Below are 24708 nucleotides of genomic sequence, written 5' to 3'. Positions count from 1 at the left end.
CTGATTGAAACTCAAAATTCCTGTTTTGCCGGAAATGTTTGACATTTCCGATTTGGAACAAAACCTCATTTTTGAAATTTCCTGGGAAACAGATAATTAAATTATTTTTTTTTGTTTCCAAAACGTTGAAACATGGTGTTTCTAAAATAAAATGTGCTCCCTGGCATTCCTGCAGCTGCTGTCTGAAATTAACATGATTTTTGTCAGTTTCACCCTGTTCAGGGGTGAATAGCAGTCCTGAAATTGACCAGACTAGGGGACTTGGTCAGCCCAGGGACCCAGCTGGCTCAGGAGTCTCAAAGCTCTGCAGTTCCTGGCCCCAGGACAGCCTTCATGGTAAGTTTCAAAACCTGCCTCATGGCACCCTACCTTTGTTTATTTGAAGGAGTCACTGAAAGCAACATGTTCCCATGAACTGTTTTATTTTGAAGAATTGACATTTTCTGGTGGAAAACCACTCAGGTTGGAAAATTTCTGACTAGCTTTGCCTCTTGGGCCCAGAGCTTGCCTACGTGCACACTTGGGGATGCCTGAGCAAGGAAACTGCCTGCTGTTGTTGATTTCTACTGTGTCAAGGAAACCCAACACTGTGAATGTTTTTTGTAAATAAACAATATTACACAAGACTACACTTGACATACCATCAATTTCTCATACTAATGGAAACAACCCTGCAAGGCTCCAAATTTTGGCTAATTGCCCAGGCCCAAAAGGCAACAACATGTTATCAGAATTATTGATTATTATAGGGAATTATTGTCAGTAAGAAGTTTGATACCAACATGAAAAGATTTTAAGAAATAAAATAAAGCAAAATAAAGCAAACTCTCAAACTGCCTTTTTATGACTCTCAGTCATTTCTAAGCTGTCAGTGTTCCATCTTTCACAGCTATTTACCTGTCATTAAGATGTCTACTGAAGTGAGGACATTTTAAAAACTATAGCATGTACTTATATAGCCCTTTACAAACATTAGCCCTTTTTCCTAGAACTCTGTCCTTTCAAATTAAATCCTAGTTGTGTGATAATGTTTCATACTATGACACAATTCTTAATTCCTTACCTGCTGTTTCAAGAACTCCAGTCCCTAATTTAATTAATGAGCATTGTACCCAGTTACTAGTTGTGTGTGCGTTTCTTTCTTTCTTTCTTTCTTTCTTTCTTTCTTTCTTTCTTTCTTTCTTTCTTTCTTTCTTTCTTTCTTAAAAACAAAGCCAGTATTTTAAATAACAAGGTTCCTGGTGTGCTGAGACCACTGCCTGTCATGCTGACCATATTTTCTCATTGTTTTCTGTGAGGGCTGGCTGGCTGGCTGGCTGTATCTATCTGTTGTCTCTTGTCTTATACTTAGATTGTAATTTTGGAAGGACAGAGATCATGTTTTTTGTTCTGTTTGTACAGTGCCTGGCATAATGGAGTCCTGAGCTGTGGCACTATGATAATATAAATAATCAGATGTCAAGAATTATAACATTCATAAACCAGTCGGAGAACACTTCAATCTCTCTGGTCACGCAATCACAGACATGAAGGTCGCTATCTTAAAACAAAAAAACTTCAAATCCAGACTCCAGCAAGAAACTGCTGAATTGGAATTCATTTGCAAATTGGATACTATTAATTTAGGCTTAAATAGAGACTGGGAGTGGCTAAGTCATTATGCAAGGTAGCCTGTTTCCTCTTGTTTTTTCCTACCTCCCCCCCTCCCCAGATGTTCTGATTTAACTTGGATTTAAACTTGGAGAGTGGTCAGTTTAGATGAGCTATTACCAGCAGGAGAGTGAGTTTGTGTGTGTATGGGGATGGGGGGGATGTGAGAAAACCTGGATTGATGCAGGAAATAGCCCGACTTGATTATGTAAAGAGTTGTCACTTTGGATGGGCTAGCACCAGCAGGAGAGTGAATTTGTGTGGGGGGGTGGAGGGTGAGAAAACCTGGATTTGTGCTGGAAATGGCCCACCTGATGATCACTTTAGATAAGCTATTACCAGCAGGACAGTGGGGTGGGAGGAGGTATTGTTTCATATTCTCTGTGTATATATAAAGTCTGCTGCAGTTTCCACGGTATGCATCTGATGAAGTGAGCTGTAGCTCACGAAAGCTCATGCTCAAATAAATTGGTTAGTCTCTAAGGTGCCACAAGTACTCCTTTTCTTTTTGCGAATACAGACTAACACGGCTGTTACTCTGAAATAAATAATAATAATAATAATAATCTTTCACTAGTCCACTTGAAAATAAATACTTTGAATTAGTTGTGATGCTGTATGGTGTTTTCTTTTTAATAATTTTTTTTCTTTTAGGAAGGGGGTATGTGTAAGTCTGGTACATTTCAGTGCTCGTGAAAGGCTGAAAGCACTGTCTAGATTTGGATTTATGGCAGGTAGATCATGTATTTAAGCTTCCTCAAATAGGGTGAAATTCTAGCCCAACTAAAGTCAATGACTTTGCCATTGACTTCATCCATAGTTCAGTCTTAATATTTGTGAAGCACTTTGAAGATGTAAAAAACAGTGTGTTAATTATTAGTACAGTTGTTGCGTCACTTTGATCCTCACCTTAAGCGTTTCTCCAATTTAAGTCCTAAATCTTTCTTAGTCGAGACAGCCAAAATGACTGCACTTTACAAAACAGGTGGGATTTTCAGTAGTGCTCAGTGTTGTCCTAACTCTGTTCCCACTGAAATCAGAGGGTAAAATTTTGGCCCCATTAAAGTCAATGGGAGTCTTGCCATTGACTTCAGTGGGACCAGGATTTCACTCAGGAAGTCTTAAGGCTGGATCCACAGAGGGACTTAGGCTTTGCAATGCTGAATGTCAAATGACACCTAACATTTAGACACCTAGAAAATCACAGGAACAACATTCCAATCCACAAACTCCTGTGCAATGCATGGGGAGAGACAGGCACCTTAGAATGCAATCCGCAAAAGCTAGCATGCTGTGGGGAGCTGCTTAGGTGCCTAAGTAGCTTCTATTTATCCAAGGCACAGCTATCACTGGGCCAGAGAAAGAGAGAGAGTGAGAATAACTGTATAGCTGGTGGTTAGGGTATCCACCTCGGGGGTAGGAAACCCAGGGTCCAGTCCCTCTGCACCCATCATTCTTTCATTATTCAGAGTGCAAAAGCTTCAATAGGAAAGGCTAAGGGAGTGGCACATCAGAATATCCCCTAGTTCAGTGGTTAGCATGTGCTCCTGAGAGAGGTGGGAATTCCTGTTCAAATCCTTTCTCCCAGTCAGGGAGAGAGGGGATGGGGAAGTGAACCTGGGTCTTCCTTGTTCCAGGTGAGCCATTTAACCACTAAGATAAAGTAATGGCACCACTTCCTCCTGCACCAGTATTTTAAATGGGACCCAATCCAATGACCTCTGAGCACACCTACCAGATTGGGCCCTGCACAAGTGAGATAGGCATTCAGCCGCTTACCTTACTGTGGTTCGTGGCTTGCTTGGGGGCTTAGGTGGGTGACAGGCCTCCGGACACGAAGAGCGAGGTATCAGTGCGCATGCCCACAGGCAGGTACGTAGGTGCCAAGTGAGTTGAGATGCCTACAGCATTCGGCTGGAGTTTTGTGGGTCACAGTGGAGCCTAAAACTTGGAGTTAGGTCCTTAAGCCTAGCACCTAAGTACTTTTGTGGACCAGGGCCTAAGTCTTAAACTCTATTGTATGTCTCATGAGTGCATACAAAATAATCACTGACGAAGACATATAAGTCAGGTCTTAACTCCCAGAAAGATCCAAACTCTCTCTTTGTACTTTGCTGCTATTTGACTCCCATTACTAGGTGTTCAAGGTCATGGGAGGAGAATTGGGCTGTCCATCGGAATCAGTTAATTGCAGCCAATGAAGTCATTTGGGATTTACACTAATGTTACTGTGCTTAGAAACTGAGCCCTCCATCAGCAATGTTTGCAAGTGCCTCATATTCCTGTTTTCCCGGGGCTTTGGCTGAAACGTCAGAAACTTAGTTCCATTTCTACTCATTTCCCAAGAAAAGAGTAGCTTGGATCGTCTTGTTTCTAATGGCTGATTTCATAGGAATAGGACCAGGCCCTAACACCAGAGTGAGCCACATCAGAATCTGGTCCCAAGTGTTTCATCCCGTAGCCAACATGTTATTAAAAAAATGTTTTTAGAATCTCCCATCTTAATTGTGGTCTTTATTTGGATAGATATTTTTGATCTTTTGCCGTTTGATGTAAGTCTCTCAGCATGTTCCCATTTACATTATTGAAAATTAATTATATTTCTTTTTCTTTCCCAGTCTCCATTAGTATTCATACTGAATGGATTATTTTGTATTGCACATGTTATTGATATCAATGTAAAAATTAAGTGAGAATATTCTAAAAGTAATAATAAAAAAGTTTAGAGAGACAAGATGGGTGAGGTAATATCTTTGATTGGACCAGTTTCTGTTAGTGAAAGAAACAAGCTTTCGAGCTTACACAGAGCTCTTCTTCAGGTCTTCAGGTCTTTTCTATACTTCTCTAATATCCTGGACCAAAATGAGCTACACCAACACTGTAAACAGTAAAAATGTTTGTTCCTCTTAATTCAAACCTTTAGCTCCAGTAGGTCACTGTCGATGTTTCACTGCGTGGCCAAATTTATGCTTGGTAAAGTAGAGGTGGGGGACTGCTAAGGAGCCAGTTACAGCTCCTCAGTTCTCTGCCCAGCACCTTACCCAATGCAAGCTAGAGCACCCTATGAGTTCCTTTAACCTGCACTAGCTTTCAACATTCCCCAAGGGACCAGCTTCCAGCTGAGAATATGGTCACTGAATCTGCATAATTGCAAATTCTGTGGTCTTCTCCTGGCCCCTTTCAGCACCCCAATGTCATTCTCCACGATAACCTACCTAAGATGTGCAAGAAATTCCACGTACAGCAAACAAGGTCCCTGGAAATGCAGCATTTTAAGCTGCTTCTCCCCTTCCCTTGCATGAGGAGCTGCAGTGATGTAAGAGCAAGTTAGTTAGATCTATGCTCAGTGTGGACTCTCTGATACTGGGAAAATTTCCAGCCAAATGAGTAATACAAAAGGAGCAGAGCAGGGCAGTGATAAACAGATCCAAAATTTCAACAAACACACCGAGGAACAAATCATAGTATTTACTGAGACTGAAGTCTAATTAGTGAGTGTGAAATTCTGGTGCAGAACTGGCTGTTTGCATCACTGGCTCCAGCAGTGCAGTGGGAGTGGTGGTGGGGAACTGCAGATGCAGATTTTGTTCTGGGTGGCCTCTGTACCCCTTGTTTGCTGTGGAGAAGAGAAGAATTTCTTCAACATCTTGTTTCAGCTATTGTGGAGAATGGCATTGGAGAGATGGAAGGAGCCAGGACAAGGCCACAGAATCTGCCGTTGCACAGATACAGTGGCCCTAATTTCACACACAAGTGATGCAGAGTAGTGGCACGCACTTTTGGCAGCTTTGAATCATGGTGCTGTGTTGAGGGATGTATTTCATTCTTCAGCCTCCATGTACTTCACCTGACTAAAACCAGAACTCTGGAATTTTATACCGGAGATGCAAAATTCACCCTGATTTTTTCTAAAGTATGTAAAACATCCATTGAGTGAGTGACTTCGTTATGGAGTCACCGTTTAGTACAGAGGATAAATGCGAAGTTGTATTACATGGACTACTGCAAAAATAACCTCAGGTTTTTAGTTTTGATTTCCATTCTATTGATTTGCACTAGGCAAATTTAATTCTAAATCTTACAGATGGCTGAGCTAGTCATTCAATTTGTCTTTGTAGTGAAGAAACCATTAGAAAAATGGAAAGGTGAAGGTCACAGCAATCTTTTCTAGAATGAAGCTGCAAGCACCAATTTTATTCAGAGGTCACATAAGTACCAAAAGCTTTGAAATCCACATGTCATGCCATTATTTAAGTGTTTAAGCATTAGATGTGTAAGTTAGAACTCACAACGCTGCATAAACATGCATTATTTTAGAAAAAGAACATTGCTTGCTGGAAGATGGAAAACTGTGCACATGGCATAGTCCCCTCCACACACGCATATTGTGTGAATTTCAAGTATGGAGGGCCTCTGAAGTATATGTGAACATAGAGTGGATATCAAGGGAGTCTTCACACATCCGTATGGTATGGAAGTGTCTGTGCTGGCTCGAATGGTCCCTGAGGGGGGTGGGAGAAGTGGACTGTGGAGTTTTCCTTCTGTGAAAAATGGCCCTTTAAGAGGGAAGAGGCCAGTGCACCTGTGACTGGTCAGCTGACCCCCAGTTGGGTTTAAGAGAGGGCAGCTGGACCCTAGAGAGGAGGAGACTGGGTGAGTTAGGAAAGGGGCAGAGAGATCAGCTGTGGGGCTCTTAGGGCCTGAGAGAGATGCTGTCGAGAGCAAAAAGCTCTGTGGCTGCTACCTGTGAGACAGGCCAGAAGCTGGGAAACCTGGGGGCGGGGGCCTCTGGAACAACAGGAAGGCCTAGGGGAGTGCCACTGTCCTGTACAAGGGGCTGAGGAGAAGCACAGGAGAGAGATGTCACTTTCATTAAGCCCAGGACAGGTGGCCATTGTTTGCGCTTTTGCTTTGCTTGAGCTTTTGAAGTCCAGTAGAGGACTTTGGGGTGAAGTCTGAGCGTGCTCCAGCCTGAAGGATGATTGAGACTGATGAAGAGTATGGAGTCACAGAAGATGGTAAAGTCTAAACCTTTGGGTTCTGGCACTGGACAATATGTTGTGAGTTGAGGTGCCCTTATTAATGAATCACCTCATGACATGGGTGTTGTTAGGCTACGAGAGTGGTGGAGAAATGCTCTTGAGTGGAGGAAACTGAGGATGGGGTTCCTGCAGGGCCACCCAGGTCACAAGAGGATGCTCTGAGAGGATGACTTTAGGATAGACTCCAGAAACACCCATTCTTTTCTCCTGTGATGCCTGATCCCAGAATCCTTTGTGCCTCTGATGTCAGAGCACTTTGTGCTGTTTCAGATGAGCTCGGAATGCTGTAACACGTAATTGATTTTAAATTTCATCGTGCAGCACAGGGTCAAGCATTCAAAGCTTTTGAAGCTGACCATTTCACATTTAAGATCGATCATAATTTAATATATCAAAAAACTGGAGAGAGACACTCTAAGAAAGAGGCTGGTTTCTGATTTTATTTAAAAAATGACTGCCGAACAACACCTTGAGAATCCCTAGCATATAAATGTAATGACATCCCTAGATGGGAGATCTGTGGTGATTTAACCCAAGGCATTTGAATCTAAAAGCATATGCCTCTACTGCTCCATTAACTTAGGGCTTGTCTTCACTGCAACCACTAGCTGGAATTAGTACACTGCAGTTACGCCACTTGAGCTAGCCTATCTCAAATGAGAGTGGCAACATTGTGACATAACACTCCTGCTGCACAGAGTGACTCGATAGTTTTAGCAGAGTAATTGGATTAGCAGCTGATGGGCTGTACTGACTCCAGGGGTAGCCCGTAGCTGCATCCCTACTGCATGACTATCTCAAGACTTAGGACCACTCAAGCTTCAACCTATACCCCTGACAAGTCAGCTAGCTTGGGTTTAAAGCTCTGCTTCGCTTGAGATTTGTGTGTGGGGCCAGGAGTCAGGTGAGGGGAACACTCAAGTTTCACCTCAAGCTAATAGTGCAGTGAAGACAAGGCCTTACTGGTGGTAACAGACTCATGAACCTCTTCATGTAGTCTATCCACCACAAAGGGGGACAAAGAGCCACAGTGAATGAGTATGGTTTATAAATACGTAGTCTTGAAAAAGTGTAGCTGTGATGAGAAGTCTCCTTTTTAACCCAACAGTAATGTTCAGTGTTCCTTTATATTCTTGGCTATCAGCTTCAGGGCTTATAGCACTTAATACGCTTGGTTCAGCGTGACCAGGTTGTTTCCTAAAGCTGCTTTTTTTCCTGAAAGGTGCTGTGTCTCCTGTAGCAACCCAGGTCCCAGCACTAGGCCCTGCTGCAGCTGAGAGTTATTGAGGTGCTATTAGGGCCTGAAGCTGTGATGCAGCAGCATGAAATGCTATCCTGGGAAGGGAACAGCCAATGGGAGAGTAGCTTGAGCTGGAGAAGGGGCTTGGACGACCTTGGAAGGAGAGGTTGTTGGAAAAAGGGTTTTTAGAGAAGAAGGAGGGAAGAAGGACCTAAATGTTGAGTTAGCAGATGAAGTGGAGCTGAGGTAGGAGGTAAGGTGATACAATAAAAGAAGAACAAGAGAATAAAAGTAGGGAGTGAGAAGGAAAATAGGAAAGGTTTCAGGTCAGGAGAAGAAAAACACAGGACCGGGTATGTTAGCAGACCCTATTGAAGAAGGGAAGTAGAGGAAAATAAAATCTACAGATGTACCAGAGAGAGAATCAGGGTGGCTGAAAAAGGTACCTGATTGAAAAGCTGTGTTAGATTACAATAGGTCCTGAAACCAGAGAATGAGAGGCCTACTGGCAAAGGACCTAAAGTAAATGAACAGAAAATGACTGTTTGAACATCAGTAGAAGGAATACAGTTCAAAAGCACCTAACGGTCAAGCGAGGGCCACTAAGTGAAGAGACCCCACTTGAAAAGGGCCCCAGGAACACTGAAATCTAAGGAGCACTACAAGCCAAAGAGAAGCAATGGATAGGACAGCAAGAGAAGAGTTGGATGTGACAACTTGGATCACAGAAACCCCCTTTGGGACTGCCATCTGATGTGCTGAGACTACCCCTGAGCCTGTTTTCCCTGCCAGCTTGGGACTTCAGTGCCCTGCCTGGTTGTGCCAGATACGCTAGCCTGCTGCAAACACAGACCCGGTCTGAACCATGTCCCCCAGAACAGGCTGAACTGAAAATGGCTTAAGAAGTGTTACTGTCTCCAGCACTCAGATACCCAACTCCCAATGGGGTCCAAATCCCAAATAAATTTGTTTTACCCTGTATAATGCTTACACAGGGTAAACTCATAGATTGTTCACCCTCTATAACACTTGAGTGAATAGAGAGATGCACAACTGTTTGTCCCCCCAGGTATTAATACATACTCTGGGTTAATTAATAAGTAAAAAGTGATTTTATTAAATACAAAAGGTAGGATTTAAGTGGTTCCAAGTAATAACAGACAGAACAAAGTGAATTACCAAGCAAAATAAAATAAAATATGCAAGTCTAAGGCTAATACAGTAAGAAAGTGATTACAGAAGAAATCTCACCCTCAGAGATGTTCCAGTAAGCTTCTTTTACAGACTAGTCTCCTTCTAGTCTGGGTCCAGCAATCACTCAGGCCCCTGTAGTTACTGTCCTTTGTTCCAGTTTCTTTCAGGTATCCTTTGGGGGTGGAGAAGCTACCTCTTGAGCCAGTTGAAGACAAAATGGAGGGGTTTCCAGGGGCTTAAATAGACTTTCTCTTGTGGGTGGAAACCCCTTCTCCTCTCCTATGCAGAATCCAGCTGCAAGATGGAGTTTTGGAGTCACATGGGCAAGTCACATATCCATGCATGCCTCTGAACTTTATCAGCCAATGCCACATTCCCAGGGAAGCTCAGATGTGGATTGGCATCTCTCAAAGTTCATTGTTAGCTTAAGTGTTTCTTGATCAGGCACTTACTGAGAATAGTCTTTTCTCAAGAAGCTGACCAACTGCTTCACTGAGGCTACTTAAAATCAAACAAGTACATAGCCAATATTCATAACTTCGAATACAAAAATGATACGTGCATGTAAATAGGATGAATATATCCAATAGATCATAACCTTTGCAGAGATATGTTACATGGCATATCTAGCATAAAACATATTCCAGTTATGTCATATTTACACTAATAAGCATATTTCTATAAAGCATTGCGGGGTGCAACATCACATTGGACTTACAGTCAAAGAGAGGAAAAGTGGACTCTTTTCTGAAGTGACACAGTATACTGTTGAGTAATTTGTTGTTTTCTTGTTGACAAGGATGCATTTGGTGTTAACAGCACAAAGTAGGGAAGAGTAGTGTGTACCAGCTCACAAAGGTTAATGTGTTGGTAACTTTTAGTTTAGTACTGTAAGTAGTAAATACTTGGAAATGGTCTATTTATGCTCCTGCTACAATTTTGGGGCTTCCCTTATCAGGTTCTAAAACTTCAAAATTATCCCTTTTGTCTCAGTTTGCCTCTGCCTCTCCTCACAGCTAGCATTGCCTCACCTAGCCTGGGTCACTGCACTTCCATCATCTGTTTCTCAGCACTCTAATTTTTTTCTCTTCAGTAACCACAGTTCTCTAGCCATATAGACACTCCCTGACCAGATAAAACATGGCTGACAACAGAATGTACAGATGCTGAAGTCCTGTTTTTGCTGTGGTACTGGAGGAAAGATCAGTCACTGCTGAATGATTACCTTATTGCTTTTCTGAGTGAAGTTCACACCATCTAGGGCAAAGTATTATTTGCTATTTGTGTTGGAAAACTGAATCATTTTCTGAGTAAATTCCTTTCTCCTATTCTGCCCCTCCTACAAGAATTATACTGATTTCCTGCATTTTTTTGCTTTAAGGTCTTTCACTATATACATAAAGCGTCTTTACCTCATTCAGTTATACTTCTCAGATTTTTTTTAATAACTAAAATGCCTTAGTACTTTATCTTATCCCACACTATGTCTTCAGCAGCACCACCCCCATGCCACTGGCACCCCTGAACACCAATAAAACAGATACGCAGTTCATGTATTATTATTTGAGCCACTGAATGTCTGCCTTCTCCTGCTGGAAGAAAACTGTATTGCAGAGAGAGTGAATTTGTTTCCCTCAAGCCTTAAATTAGCAATAAAGGTATGGCTTAACAGGCAATACTAACAGAAGGAGAGGAGATAATTGCTGAAGCTGACCGAGCCCTTCCGACTTCCATTCAAAATATATTGGATGAAAGAGTGTATTTTTTTGTCTGTGGAAAGAAAAAAATATTTCCCCTTTTATAGTCTGCATCATGGCAAGACCACCAGCTGATGCTTATCTGCTCAGTCTGCCTTTAGTAGTTCATCTCTGTTCAGACACTGTGGCATGGCAGGTACCAGCTTACAGAGCAACTATGATCAGTATTTTAGATTTAATTAAATTTAAAAAAAAGGGGGTGGGGGAAATGTGGGGCCTGATTGAGGTGTTTAGGCACTTAGACCAGTGGCCTGTTGCCAGTATTGGTTTTAACACTATTTCAGGCAGGGATAGCAGTGGAGGCTGTTCCACTCAAAAGCTGGCCATGCACAGTGGGCTCTGTACCTGGGGCCGTGCTGATCAGTCAAACTCCTTGAAGCAGGGATGGGTAGATTGGGAGTTGCCAGACTTGCCTTGGGTTTCTTTGCCTTGCAGTAGACACCCTTTGAGTTCTTTTAATTCCCTCTCAACACCGGTTAGCTGTCTTCTTGATCTCCTCCTCTGCTAGCTTCTTGGAGATACTCTAGTACGGGTGCTGATTTTGGGTGCATCTTCCAAAATCGTGTTTCTTGCTGTACTCACACCAGACAGCAACCAGAACTCTGGTACAATCCTCTGGCCAGTTGGCATGCTGGGTTGGGGATCTCCCAGATGGCATCTCACATCCCTGACTGCCATCCCGAGATAAATCTTCCTGGATGGCTTGCTGCCCACTCAAATGCAATACAGAATCATGGAAATGTAGGGCTGGAAGGGACCTCAATAGGTCATCTACTCCAGCCCCCTGCACTGAGACAGGACCAAGTCAACCTAGACTGTCCCTGACAGGCTTTTGTTTAACATGTTCTTAAACCTCCAATGAGGGGGATCCCACAACTGCCCTTGGTAACCAGTTCCAGTAGGTAAGTATCCTTATAGTGTAGTGTAATAATTGGGTTAATAATGCTTCATAGGACTGTTTGAAGAATAACATTTTATAATGTGTGTGAGAAGGGCTCAGATACTCGGTGATGAGTACCACAGGAAACTTTTAAAAAATTGACTCCTCTCTCTCCTTCCCCCACATCAAGCTGTTACTAAATCCTGCCATTTTTCTTCTATAAGATCTAAAAAATGTGCCATTTCTTCCACATTTCCACATCTATAAACCCACTCTCAGTCCTAATCATCTCTCACCTTGACTACTGCAACCTCCTTCCCTCAACATTCCCCCTTCCCCTCAATCCCAAATGCTGTAACACAAATCTTCACCCTTGCCCATTGCTCTGACCATGTTCAGCCTCATTCCCAATCCCTGGCCGTTGATCCTGATTGGTAATTATTACTGTTTGAAAGTTGAAGTAATGCTTATTTACTTAATTTAAAAAATGTACTGAACGTTAATGATTTCATATGTACCTGTCCCCTCTGCTGAGGCCCTGTCTTGGCATTGCATCTCACAGGATTGAGCCTGTGATTTCTGTCTTGAATTTCCATTTGAACAAATGCTGTGGTTCATTTCACTTGAAATGTCAGTTTGAAGTGAATGCTGTGTATTAAGGTGAACAAGTCACAAAAGTGGGATGCTAAATGTTATACCAGTTTAGGTAAATGCTGAAAGAATGCCTGTTTAGAATTACAGTATGTGCTTATCATTTATTACCATAGGAGTAGTGCATTATACTAAAAGGTCAATATATTATACTTCACACTATACTCTATAATGTAAGTATCAAAACCAGTGTCTTCTGCTAACAACTATAATAAAGGATTAAGTACATTAGAGTGTGCTTTCCTAAAATTAAGTGGTAATAATTTATTTGTTAAATTATTATAGTAACATTAAGTGCAAATACCTGTACTGGTTGTATAATAATTATACCTATTGCCACTGTTTTTTGAATTACTTCCATCTGAATAAGAACAAATATACTTTTTAATATGTCAACACACATTTGAAATGACATTCCATTTAATTTTCCTATTTAGGTTTTAAAACTTTTTTTCCCCATTGATTTGTCACTGATTTCCTCTGTAACTGACTGAAATATACCATAAATTAGCAGATGGCTTCAAAATCCTGGATTAGCTGTCACAGGTGCCATAATTCTGTCAGTAACACCAGTAAATGCACGAGCCTGACTTTGTTCCCCTTATTTTTATTTATAAATTGCATTTCATAATAGCAATAAAACACTGCAGGCCATGCATTTTGAAGGGATTATTGCACTTCTCTTGTGGTTAAAGTTACTCGGCCTTTAGCCTTGTGCAGCATAACACCACCCGAGGTGTTCAGTAATAGTTCAGAAATGCACTGCATGCTGTGCCTTATTGCTTAAATATATTTAGCTGGATCATACAGAAAAATAATGACAAAACTAAGAGAATATAGAAGACCTCCTCCCCCCAGTTATTCCATTACTTTTTAATTAACTCATAAGTAATTCTCAGGTTAACTGTTTGTTAAAATGTACCCTGAAATGTGAAGTAATCATTTCCCTTTTATGATTGTGGTATCTATAGTATATTAAACACCAACCTTTTAATATAATTTGGCTTGTTGCATAATACAGAAATGTAGCTAAATTCTTAAAAGGGTTAAACTGTTACATTCTGCATTAAATTACCACTGTCATTCAATTCATTAGATGAGTTTATGGCGTTACAATATGTCTGTAATTTATAGCCTGCTTACTGACAAAGCTTAATGCTAACATATGCCTAATTTGCCAAGGTTATCTCAAGTTCCATTCATCTCCCCCACTAACAATATGCCTCTGATTCCATGCTTCATGGATGAGGTACATGCGGTTTCATATTTAGTGCTATCAATCACAAGTAATTGCCTCTAGCTCCCCGCCTCAGTGTTCAAAGTGATTTCTCTTCAGTGTCTGATGATTGATGAAAAGTGGAAGCTTAGCCAGTGGAGGGCGTCATCCTCCATCCTTAGCAACTAAAAATGTTCCAGAAGCTGAAAATCAGAGGAGAGATATACTTCACTCTGACATTTCCAAACTTTTATCTTTTGGGGCACACATTATTTCTAACCAGGAAAATATGCTCTTAGATATATTTTGATGCAGCAACGGTGACATCCAATGGCAAGTTAGGTTACTCCAAAGTATACATTCCTTGGCTTTCTCAAGTGATATACAGTACTAACCTCTCACACCTCCTATAAGGCCCCAGGCCTGCAAATCATGGTGTGTGGCTGCCTATGCAGACCCCCTTTGGCTTTAGTGGGGTTTCACAAAGGTGAAGTGAATTGCAGGATCTGGGCCTCTCATAGGAGATCAGAATTCATTTGAGGCTCTTTTGGTATCAGCTACTTTTCCTGTTAGGCTGGGCGATACTTAACAAACCACATTTTAGTATATGATAAAATACTAAACAGGTATGGCCCTGGTTTTAAAAGGTATTTAGGCATTGCTGTGCTCAGCTTTGCCATGCCTAACTGATTTAGAAGTCTACATCTAATTTTCAAAAGGGATTTAGGCACGTAAGAAACTAAATCCCATTGACAGCCAATGGGATTTAGGTTCCTGAGTCTATAGGTACATCTACACTCATGGCAGTGTGTTGAGTAGAGACACTGCATGCCCAGCTAGCATGGGTATAAACAGCAGTGTGGCCTGGCTTTAGTGAGTAGAGCTGAGTGCCCTGCACTCTTTGGGTATATACCTTACGTGACTCTCTACGTACCCAAGCCGTGCCTCCCATGTCTACACTGCTATTTTTAGCAGTCTAGTGTCCTGCTGCCTCCCCTCTGCTAGAGCCTTTCCTCACTGCAGTGAAAGGCTCCGCGGAGCAGAGGGGAAAGGGACTGGCAGAGGGTAAGTAGCGGGGAAAGGTTCCAGCAGTGCTTGCCCTGCTGCCAGGGCCTTTCACTGGTGCCTGTAGCTACACACTGCAGCGAGTAAGAATGCAGCCTACTATTCTCTGTGGCAGGTAGCTACACGTACCCTACATGCTGTCCCAAGTGTAGACAAGGCTTTAGGCTCCTCAATCAGTTAGGTGTCGCAATACTGAGCACTGCAGTGACTAAATACCTTCTAAATTTGTGGGCTTAAGGCCCCAATCTTGAAAACGTTAACACACATGCTTAACTTTACTACTGTGAGAAATCCCATTGACTTGACATCCTATTAATTTACAATCCCTTGGGTTTTATTTTTGTTTACTTGCTTGTTTGTGTTTTTTTTTTTTTTGTAACTAGCGCTTTATATTGGTCCCTTGTAAGGCCATATACTTTAGCTACCTTTCTAGGTTTTTTTATATTCCTCTAATCACCATACCACCTGAACACCTAAAAAATAGTGCAATCTAGGGACCCAATCCTGAAACATTTATGCATATGCTTAATTTTAGACCCATTAAAGTCAGTGCAATTACTCGCATGCCTAAGTATGTAATACTCACGTATGTAAGTCTTTACAGATCAGGGCCTATTTCTGCAATTTAAAAAATGCAAAAAAAAAAAATCTAATTTGGGGTGGACTGTATGTGCACTGAGGATCTTCCTGATCCGCCTAGACAATACAAATCGAATGAGTTAGCAAATATGCTTTGCCAAAATGCATTCATGTTTTCTGTGTGGATTGGGTCATTAAGAATATCTAGGTCATATTCTGCTCTTGGTTACACCACTGTGATTTGTATAGGACTCCATATACTGCAATGGAATTACTGTGTGTGATATTCTGAAACTCCTTTGAAATAAAGAGAGTCTGTCTGACATACACCAATGAAATGGAAGGCAGTATCTGGGTCTCTGTTCATATATATATTTACTGTGATTGTTTGATTGCAGCAAGAATAATTCCAAATGGGTGAGTAGATTTATAGACATCAAAATTAGAATGCTATCCATTTGTTTTCCTGTACAGGAATACAGAAAATAAAATAGCACTCTTTTAAAAATTTAAAAATTCAGAAGCAGATGGGGGTGGGAAACAAAATCAAATAAAGAAAATTCTAATTTTGATGGTGTTCTTGGTGTTAAATTTCATTCAGTGTCCCATATGATAATGGAAGCATGCTATATGAAAAGTGACATTAGTCACTCGAGATATATTTGTTTGTTTTTTGCTGTTTAATACCAGTACTGAATGGAATGCCATCAAAGTACAGTATTCATGTGCTTCAAGGAAGTTTACTGAAGAAAACATACATTGTATGGCAATTAAAGTACTGTAAATGCACAAAATATTAACACAGTGTTTGTGCTACAAATAGTGAATGTGCTCGTTATGAACTGGCGCTTAGAAGACTTTAAAACAGCAATGACTCATTTATACTTAAACAGGCATTTTGCTTTATTTCTAAACATTTTGGTTGGATACTTAAAAACAGAACCAAAGAGTCTGTTAAATTCTTCTCTTTCCCTTCATTCCCTCCCCCAGAAGGCCTACTCATCCATTGCATATTGTATATTGCTCAATTTTTTTTGCTCACTCCAGAGAAGAGCAGGTGAAATTTTTAAACAGATGGTTTTACAACAGTTTGTGTTCAGCATGATTTACACTTGACAATGAGTTTTCCAGTATGGCAACAAAATGTAATATTTAAAGAATACATATTAATAATTAACTAAGATAGTCCATATCCCAATAATAGCTGAAGGAAATGGAAAAATAAATACAGTAGATTCTTAATTTACATGCACTTTTTTTCTGAAGGGGATAAAAATCAACTCTTAAAGGTTTTTTTTTCCTTTCTTTTCTTCTGCTCTACAAATATCAAGGAGGATAGTTTTTTATCCATAAAAGTAAGACAGTACCTCTAAAACTGTACCAGCCAGTAAACTAAGAGAAATCACTACCACAAGTATTTACAAAACTTGTTCTTTCTGTTTTAAAGAATGTTTCTTAATCAGTGGTTGGAAGAAGAGTTCTTTGTTAATCTTTGCATATATTCAAAAAGGCTGTAAGGCTAAGTGGCTGCACTTTGCATGGAGTCTGCTGACTTCCTATTCATAGAGCCTCTGACAAGCGGGGGATGGAGTGGTGCTGTGCTATGGTTTGTGGGAATAGGGGCTTTCAGTTCTGGTTTATTACATGGCTAATTAACCAAGGTCACTGAGCTCTTTTTAAAGTCTGTCAATAGAGACATCATTGGTACTTTAACAGATCTGTTTATTATCTTGCATGCCCTAATACTAGAAGGATGATAAAGACACAGTGTGTACATATCCTATATAGGCTGTGGGGGTGCATCTATAGATGTGTATACTTACACAAGGAACACATATAAAATTTAAAAAGAATATAATCTCATTTTTTCTGGATTTTGTAATTTCTTTCCAAAAATCTAATCTAACTTTTTTACAAAACATATTTTATTCCCCAGTATGTCACCCATGTGAATAATAAATAAATGAATGTCTAAACTGTAACAATAAGGTTCACTATACACTAATATCTGACTTAGCTATGACACACTATCTCCAGGTGGGTCAAATTTTTTATGCATGCTAACAACGAAAGGATGCAGAAGAATAATTAAGTATGTAAATTGGTGAGTTTCGCAAGATTATGTAATACACAAAACTAGGCCTCATTTGGGAGTAAGGGAAGAGCTGAAGTGTTTCTTCTAACATATGGATGTAGCCATTCTCCCAGGTATTGTAGTCAGCAACAAAGGCTGAGTTCAAACTCTTGTAACTAACAAACACCACCAGGTTGAGGCTCCAGCCAGGATTTCTGTGATCACTTCTCCAGGTGCTTGTAATAGGAAATACTTCCCCATACACAAGCACTGAATCTGTGTATGAAACAAGGAAAACTTGATTAGGGGAAAAGGGATCATAGCGTCAACTTGGGAAAACACAGCAGCAATCTATCTCTATGAATAATAAAACGCCCCCACAATAAGTAATCCACTAACTCAGTTCCTCACTCACTAGTTTGAAGTCCAATAGCAAATGTCCCTTTACTACATCATTTTCTCCTTCCTTATCTGCTAACTCCTGCCTCAGTTTGGGGGTCTGTGGGTAGCATAGTCCCGGAGTCCTGAGATGCCCTTGAGGAGGCCTTCCTCCAGTCCCTTGGGAAGTGCTCCCTTGTCCTGTCCTGTGGCTCTACCACAGTAACCAGCTATAGTGATTTCAATTTTATTTTGTAGCTGGAGGGGCCTCAGCAGAGTTCACTCAGGTCTGGTGCTGTCTTGCCTCAAAGAGTCTTCCCACATAGAATCATAGAGGAAATCAATAGAACACAAGACATTTAAGCAGAGTCCTTCCAACAAGATAAGGTCAATTCTGGGTTTGTATACAGTGATGGTGGCTCCCAAAGTGTCACAGGATGAATTCTGGGTAGGAAGCTTATGCAAACAAAGCACTCTGTAGCCACACTTCCCCTGTTGACCAATAGATGGGACAGCGAGGTCCTTCCTCTGGAGCTTCAGGCCCCAGAACTTACCAATCTATCTATATAGATATAGAGTTAATAATATATACAAGATATACTGTTAATATTACACAGAAAAAACTAATTTAAAAGAACATGAAGTTTCAAAGTCAAGCACTCAAGGATTAGGAAATGCTAGAACTAAGGATGCCCACATAACCTTAACTCAGACTTCTTGTGTTTGTGCATTATGATATAGTCTTTAATTACAAAAAGAAAAAGAGGACTTGTGGCACCTTAGAGACTAACAAATTTATTTGAGCATAAGCTTTCGTGAGCTACAGCTAGTGAGCTGGGGAGGGACAGGACTTGTCCTTTCCTTGCGTGGCAGCTCAGGGCGGGGGTGGAAGGAAGGAGATCAGACCTACTTCGGGTTACCTTCTGGGTTGGGACCCCCAGGGTTACAACACTGTGAAATTTCAGATGTAAACAGCTGAAAACATAAAATTGACCAATTTAAAAAATCCTCTAGCTGTGAAATTGATCAAAATGGACCGTGAATTTGGTAGGGCCCTAGCTGTAAGAAACTGGAAATAGGGAATATAATGGAAAATGTCAGGCATCCTTAACTATGTGTATTGCTACCTGCACTATCTATAATAAAATATACATATAGACACATATTCAGTTATTTGAGCACCCATGTGTACAATAAATCTGAACAGCTGAGATGCAATATGTCTTAAGTTTAATTTAAACATAACTTATTACAGGTTTTTGCTTTTATTGTGTATGCATTTTTAATAATGGTTAACAAGTTAAAATGGCTGACTGGACCCATTCTTCCCTCCAGCTGCCACTGGGCCATGTTCTCTGTGCTGGGTACGTTCTCAGGGTATCTAGTTCCTCTCACAGCTCACGCTGCCATCGTTACAGGCTGTTTAATGCACTAGGTCTATCTGTGCTGGTGGACATGGTTCTGTCAATACCAATTTGGTATGTTTAGGGGTGAATGCGGTACAGGCCATTAAGCCTAGAGGTGCAACTTAAGGTGTTCAAGCAGCGATCCTCATTTAGTCATGCATGCGACCTAAATTCTGAGCAACAGAAGGAGTTCATGAGCACAGCCAGGCCACTTATGAAAATGTTGCTTGTATGCCTCTCCCCCAGGACACTCCCCAGACCCATCTTCTTAGATTACATAGTCCCCAAGGTGCTCTGATAACAGCAGGTCTAGAACCTAGTGTGATGGGGTGTATCAGGCCCTTTCAGACCCCTTACCATGCTACCATGCCCCCTCCCAGGGAAAGAGCAGTAAAGGTGGGTCCTCAGAGGCTGCAGGGAAGCAGCCAGAGTGCAACAGGCTCAGTTAAAAGGAGCTGCAAGGCCTAAGCAGGTCAGTTCCTGGCTGGAGCCAGAAGGGTGAGGAAGGGCATGAAGGTTTGGGGAGACCCTGCTCCAGCAGGGGAACAGATGGAGAGAACCCATGGACTGTAAGGTAATGGGACTGAGTGGGAAGCAGCCCAGAGAATGTAGTAGCAGCAATTATTAAGGGAAGCAGGGACATGGCTGCTGTGTGTAGGGTCCCTAGGTTGGGACCTGGAGTAGTGGGTGGCCTGGGTCCCCTCACTGGCTACTGAGGAAGTGGCCTAAGCCTGCAGGAAGGGATCAGGCTCATTTAGAAGCCCAAGCAAAGGGCTAGAATTTAAAGGACTGAGGGATGGGGACGAAGACCCTGGTAAGGGCAGACAGACCATCTGACCACTTGGTTAACCACTGCTGGGAAGGGCTTGAACTTAAGGAGTGACCTGGCTGGAGAGCTGGGGTAGTGAGAACTGCTGAGGACAAAGTCTCCAGGGAGAAAGCCCGAGGGACAGTGCTTTATAGGAGGGTGGGAGCAGACTTAAAGCTAGCCCAGCAGGGGCTGAGAACTGAGCCCAGAGGCAGGGCTGCAGCCACCAGCCAGGGCACAGCAATAGTCTTTGTTGGACCTTTTGTTACCCTAGAAGGAGTTCATCCATTTGCCCATTTTAGACTGTGATTTAGCTGGAGGGCTGAGCCACTGAAGACCTGCTTGATGAGAGCAACAGACTATGGAGGGTGCCGAGAGCTGGAAAAATGAGTGCAGGATTGCACCTGGCTGACATGGGTGCTCAGGAGAAGAGGTTTGTGCACCCTGTCACACCTACCTTTGTAAATTCCCTGGGTGCCCATTGTAACACTTTGGGGTTCATTCAGGCCAGTAAGAGGCTCAGTCAACACATGCTTTGTAACCTTGGGTGCCTTAAATGCTATGCTACTGTGGCTCACAACCCTGACATCAACAACCCATATACAACCATGAGGGTCTCACCCTGGCTTCCACCACCCAGTTACTCTTTGTAGGGAGACCTCAATAACTCTTTAAGCCCCGAGTTCTCCCCAAAGAACACTTCTCTGCCATGCTCAGCCCCTCTCACTGTAACACTCACAAACCTTCTCAAGTTCCCTGCTCCTTTAAAGATACAGCATGCAGTAGCCTGTTACTTAACTGGGGTGTGACGGGTTCGGTCACAGAGACCCCCTTGGGACTGTCACCTGATGTGCTGAGACTACCTCTGAGCCCATTTTCTCTGCCAGTTTGGGTCTCCAGAACCCTGTCTGGTTGAGCCAGATATGCTAATCTGCTGCAACACAGATTCGTGGTCTGACCCACGCCCCCAAAGCTGCAGACTTAACTGGAAATGGCTTAGCAAGTGTTCCTGTCTCTAGCACCCAGACACCCAGCTCCCAATGGGATCCAAACCCCAAATAAATCCGTTTTACTCTGTATATAGCTTATACAGGGTAAACTCATAAATTGTCCACCCTTTATAACACTGATAGAGAGAGATGCACAGCTGTTTGCTTCCCCAGGTATTAATTACTCACTCTGGGTTAATTAATAAGCAAAAGTGATTTTATTAAGTATAAAGAGTAGGATTTAAATGGTTCCAAGTAATAACAGACAGAATAAAGTAAGTTACCAAGCAAAAAAACAAAACAAAACACGCAAGTCTAAGCCTAATACAGTAAGAAACTGAATACAGGTAAATCTCACCCTCAGAGATGTTCCAGTAAGCTTCTTTCACAGACTTCCTAGTCTGGGCCCAATCATTTCCCCTGGTACAGTTCTTGTTAGCTCCAGCTCAGGTAGTAACTAGGGGATTTCTCATGAATGGAACCTGCTTTGTTCTTTTCCACCCCCTTACATAGTTTTGTCGCTCTGGGTCCCCACCCCTCCTTCTAAATGGAAAAGCACTAGGTTTAAGATGGATTTCAGTACCAGGTGACATGGTCACATGCCCTGTGAGACCCCAAGCCTTCATTCTTCCTGGCCTGACTCAGAGGAAGGCTTGCAAGTAAACAGAGCCATTTACAACCAATTGTCCTAGTTGATGGGAGCCATCAAGATTCCAAACACTGGAATCAGTGGCCCACACTTTGCATAATTACAATAGGACCTCAGAGTTATATTTCATATTTCTAGTTTCATATACAAGAATGATACATTTATACAAATAGGATGACCACATTCAGTAGATTATAAGCTTTGTAATGATATCTTACAAGACACCTTTTGCATGAAGCGTATTCCAGTTACATTATATTCCCACTCATTAGCATATTTTCATAAAATCATATGTAGTGCAACGTCACATGGGGTTAACACACCTTCACTTCAATACACAGCACCGAGTTACTTTATAGAAAAAGCAGAACAAGTTGAAGCTGGTCTGTCTTTAGCCAGGATCCAGCAGAGAGCCAAAAGTGCTTGGTTCCTTTTTCTCCACAGGTGAAGGACAACCCAAAGTCCTTTTCCAGTTCCATATATTCCCCGCAGTTCATTATGCTGGTGTCAAAAGCCAGGAATGTCTTCTGGGGGATTCAGACTTCTCCAAGGGGTTACACCATCTTGATCAGTTTCCTCTTCTGATGAGTTCCCATGTGATGGTTCCTGCTGCAATTTTATAATGCAAATCAAGTCTTTTGCCTGCCTGGGAGCTGATTGCTTCATTTACTGTGGAGGTATCTCCATCCTCTACAATGAGGTAGACAGCAGGAATTCACAACCTTTGGTCTAAGGAAAACCTGTCTTATCACCTTTTCCTGACATGCCTGTTTAAACACGCTCTTCATATTTCCAGCAGATCTGTATAGTTCTCAGCATGTTAGCTGTACATGCTATCACACAAGACTATTAATGACTAGTGTTTTCCAGTGCTATATTACAAGACATGTCTTAGATAACTATCATGATAACAATGTGTGGTGTGCACTGAGCTGGTCAGGCCATCTGAGACTCACTGCTATGTACCAGGGAGCCCTCTGGCACTGGGGTGCTCTTAGGGTCACACCCATCTCCTACTTGATCCTCTATCTGGGTGTCTAAGTAACTATTTGCACCCATTCAGCCTATTGAGGAAATAGATCTTGACACTGGTCAGATGGGGAAGGCTTGGATGAGTCTGCTGTATTCACACTAACCGTGAGGAAGTGTCCCCAGCAGGAGAAGGCTGTTCACTTGACTTTGTCTTTACTAAGCCTGATCTCTCTCTGATCTCTGTTGCTGAGCTCCCCCTTTCAGAGCATCAGCTGGCCTCTTTTAGCATCTCCTATCAGCCCCCTCATTAATCTGCTGTCTCTTGGCCTTCTTATGACTTCTAGTCCTTCAATGTTGATGACATCTCAGCTGCTGTTGGCCCTCTCCTCCTTGCCGGCTCTTTTCTCCATCAGTATTGTTGATTGATTCCCTGCTTTGCCCTCTTCACCCTTGACTCTTTTGCCCCTCTTTCCCATTGCAAAGTCTGCCCTGCCAGCCCTGGTTTATCTGCAACATTTGCTCCCTCTGCTCCTGCTGTTGCATTGTGGAGTATCTCTGGTGGAAATCCTGTGACCAGACTGACTTCCTTCACTACAAACTTGTTTTCTCCTCCTTCAGTTCTGCCACTTACCTAACTAGACTACTCTACATATCCATTTTAACTGAATCTCAGACCCACAATCCCAGCTGCCTTTTCAAAACACCTTTGTCTCAGTCCTTAAACTCTCCCCTTCTTTTGCTTCTACTTTTCTTCACACAGAATCTTGCCAATTTCTTCAAAATTGAGAAAATTTAAACTCCTCCTCTCCATGATTTCTTTCCCCGTCATAGAAGCTTATCTGCTTTCTTCCCAGTGATCCCTTCCCTCCCCCTGATATTCCTTGTGCCTCCTTTCATCCTCTCCCTTACTCTTTGCCTTAACCTTTCACTCTTCTGGTCCTTTCCCCCCTTAATATGTAAGCATGCTTTAGCCTCTCCCATATAAAAAATACCCATCCTGGACCCCCCCTTGCCTCTCCAACTACCACCCCAGTTCCCTTTTATCTAGACAGCATTCAATGAGCTTAGAGTTTAATCACTGTCTGGAGTTCCTCTCCTCCAATTCCATCCTAGGTCTTATCCAATCCAGCTTGTGCCCTTGCACTCCAAGGAACCTGCCCTTGCCAAAGTCGCTGATTATAGCTTCCTTTCCAAAGGTCAGAACCAGAAGTCCACCTTCATCCTTGATTGGTCAGCCACCTTTGGCACCACTGATTATGCTCTTGAAATTGTCCTCCTTTGGCTTCTGTGGCTCTGTCCTCTCCATGTTCTCTTCCTACCTCTCTAGCTCCAGCTAGAGGAGATGTACTTGCACTAGCCCTGATAGACCTAGTGCATTAAACAGCCTGTAACGATGGCAGCGTGAGCTGTGAGAGGAACTAGGTACCCTGAGAACGTACCCATCTTAGACACTAGGCATGTACTTAGGTTGGCTGCTGCTACGTTCTATTTTTAGCACAATTGTTTGACTGCTAATGTGGGTATGCCTCCTCAAGTTGGGAATCGCACCTCCAGCTCAAAGCATAGATGTACCAATGTGTCCTTCAGAAAGCATACTTCTTAGCCCCCTCCAACTTTCTGTGAAAGTTCAAAAGGGCTCTCTCCTTGGTCACTTCCTCTTCTTCCTCTAAGCATATATTTGCCGAATCTTTTCTGCAAACATGAATTCTGATCTTTAGGTTGGTGACTCTTGGATCTACCTCTCTGCTCCAGATCTATATTTCTGCTTGTACTTTCTTAGCCTGTCTGTCTTCTGGATGTCAAGCCATCAGTTCAAGCTCAAAGCTAAAACCGTTCTTAATCTCCCTTCTCACTCCCCACCCACAAGCCATCCCTGCTACTTCCTTTCTCAATCACTGTGGACAACACCACCATCCCACCTGTCACTCAGGCCCATAAACTGGGCATCATCTTTGATTCAGCCTAGATGTGAAAACCTAGAGAGAAATCTGTCTATATCTTGCAGATTATTTCTGCATAACACCTCCAAGAAAGAGGCAATCCTATCGATCCACCCAACTAAAACTCTCATCCAGGCTCTCAGCATCTCAGGTCTCAATTAACACCACATCCTTCTCTCTGGCCTTGACAAATGCAGTCTTGCCCCACTCACAACTAT

The sequence above is a fragment of the Caretta caretta genome, chromosome 1 (assembly GCF_965140235.1).
Source record: "Caretta caretta isolate rCarCar2 chromosome 1, rCarCar1.hap1, whole genome shotgun sequence".
Taxonomy (NCBI): Eukaryota; Metazoa; Chordata; order Testudines; family Cheloniidae; genus Caretta; species Caretta caretta.
The sequence above is the reverse complement of the archived record's forward strand: the minus strand, read 5'-3'. Positions refer to the sequence as shown.